This window comes from Cyprinodon variegatus, unplaced genomic scaffold (genome assembly GCF_000732505.1).
Source record: "Cyprinodon variegatus isolate N-32 unplaced genomic scaffold, C_variegatus-1.0 Scaffold977, whole genome shotgun sequence".
NCBI classification, from domain to species: domain Eukaryota; kingdom Metazoa; phylum Chordata; class Actinopteri; order Cyprinodontiformes; family Cyprinodontidae; genus Cyprinodon; species Cyprinodon variegatus.
Genome location: NW_015151430.1, coordinates 270,501 through 273,088, shown reverse-complemented (window position 1 = coordinate 273,088; position 2,588 = coordinate 270,501).

Sequence of the window (2,588 nt, the reverse complement as noted above, 5' to 3'; positions counted from 1 at the left end):
TATATATATATATATATATATATATATATATATATATATAACCTTTTTTTAATGGAGGACCAGCTCTCTGCTTAATTTAACAGAAACTAGCACATGTTCTAATACAAAACATCATCAATGTCAGACTTGTGAGTAATTGTAACAATGTTCTGTCAGTTCAGCATACCACGTCAGGCCGGCATATCCATTGCAATAAGTATGGGCAAGACATCAGATTTGCATACGCATTTGCAAACGTGTATGCTAGTCTGACACTATAACTGTCATCTCAGCATACCCCATCAGGCCAGCATACCCAAAGTAATACGCATTAAATAGAGTGTCCTCTGTCTCCACTCTCCTTACATCCAATTATACTGTTTTATTTCCTGATTTAGTCAGGTTTTTGTCATAGTTTTGTGCATAAAACCACTACACACATTCCAGACACAAATGGTGTAATCATATGTTGCCGGACTGCTTTGAGCATGCCTAATGATGAAATAATACAAACAGTTTAACAGAAAGAATGAAAAAAGTATCCAATTGGCTCAGAAAAGCCATTAAAGGCATTGTAGTTAAGCATTCTTTGGGGATTTAAGGATAGAGATAAGTAATTTTAGTATAATAATTACATGTTTTATGGTGGCCTATGAGCTGATGGTACGGATCGTGCTTTCCGAATACTTTGGTTTGATTGTTCGTCATGATGGAAGTACTTCTGTTTCTGTAAGGCAGATGCACTCTGCCAATTCTAAACAGTGCCGCTTAACGGATAAAACTCAGATAAAGCTCTTCCTAATCTTGGCACCTTCAGGGTGGGTTTTCCTCTTTTTGCTCTCATCTGCTTACTGTAGCTCTGCCCTGCGCTCACTATCTCTCATCAGATCCACCTGTTCCTGCTGCTATTTAAGCCTCTCTATCCCAGCCTCTGGTGTCAGATTATTCTAGCTTTAAGCGTTCTCTGTGTTTAGTTCTGTCCGTTCAGGACCAGTTTCTGTCCATGGAATTCTGAGTTTTGGCTGCTCCTGTTCTGCTCTGTTTTGCCTGCCCTGTGTTTCAGGGCATTTACCTGGATTACGCCTGATGTAAACCTTGGACCTGTCTTCTGACCAAAGCTTGGATTAACCCTCCTGGTTGGATTAACCTATCTATTGGTTCCCCTGTGTGCCCTGGCTGCTGAAAGACACTGCTCCTCTTCTCTTCTGGATCTCTGGTACAAGCTCCACTCCTCTGAACTTCACTCATTCTTCTTGGTTAGGACTGAACTTTGCCAGGTTGCTGGCCTTCATGCTCACTGGTGTTCCTCGTTTGAGTTTTGAAGTCGCTGACCTGAACCTCTACTGCTGCAGAGAATCCAGTGAGCTGACGAGCAGCAGCACTACCTTCATTTAAATAAACCCTTTGGACATTTCCACTGTCTGTCTCGCCTGAATTCTGGAGCCAACATTCTGAATTAATTAAATATAAGAACATGAAATAAAAGGAGCTTAAACTGAAAAACAGAGCTTAAACTAAAAAATGTCATTGAATATGTAAAGTAGCTTGTGTCAAAAATAGCACTCCGTAATGAAAAAAAAAAAATAATAAAGAAAGAAATTATAAATCTTTGGTTAAATAACCTTGATATAAAATAAGATAATATTTTTACATATTTTTTTATTTCATGGGAAGATTTTTTTATTTAATAGTTTTCAGTTGCCATGACCCAGATGAAAGATAATTTACACAGGCATTTGTCAAGGCAATTCTCGCATTTCTTCATGAGTGTTAAATTGGCAAATGTAGATTACATAGAAAAACCCAAGGCAGGCAGGGATGTTTATACTTTTAATGCAAATACATATAGAGTTAACCTATTAGAATATAGAACCAAGTGGGGGGAATATTAACAATTAGGAATGTTTTTTTTTTTTCTGTCTCAGTTAATTTAAATGGAAATGAAAGATGGCAGCGGCCTTATACTACATGCAATAAGACATCTTTGTTATTCACGACATGATCTGTCATGGAGGATGCAAATTCTGCTTGTACACTGACCACAGGCTGCATGCTGGTACTCCATGCATACTTTTGTGGTTTTGTTGTTTGTGTAGGCGGGTTTGGTCCTAAAGTTTGCTCTTTTCCCCTAACTAACTAGCATGCTTGGTCTGCTCGGTGTGGGTGACAGGTCTGGGAGGTGCTTGCTGTTCAAAAGTTAAAACTAATGAAATCTATTCTATGATTTGTTTGCTAGTAGAATATCAGAGATGTTGGACCTCAAGCTTAATTGTTTTCGTAGCAAGTCTGGCTCTGTGACGCTACAGGAGTTTACATTGTTTGTATGAGGTAAAAATTACTCCGTCGTGGTTCTAGGCATAAATAATCAGTGTTTTTAGTCTATAGCACAGACATCTCAAAACTTAGAATATGCAAAAGAATTGTCATTCTAGAAAATTGCATGAAGTCTGAGATGGATACGTAGGTTTACATTTATAGGAGAGTTACATAATGTTGAAAATGCAGAGGAGGCTAAAATGACCCTTTGCATTTTCTAATCTTAGAACGATTGTGTCCTATTGGTTGGTCTCTTTGGGCCGGATCTATCAAAGGTTTGCGTGTATAAAAAC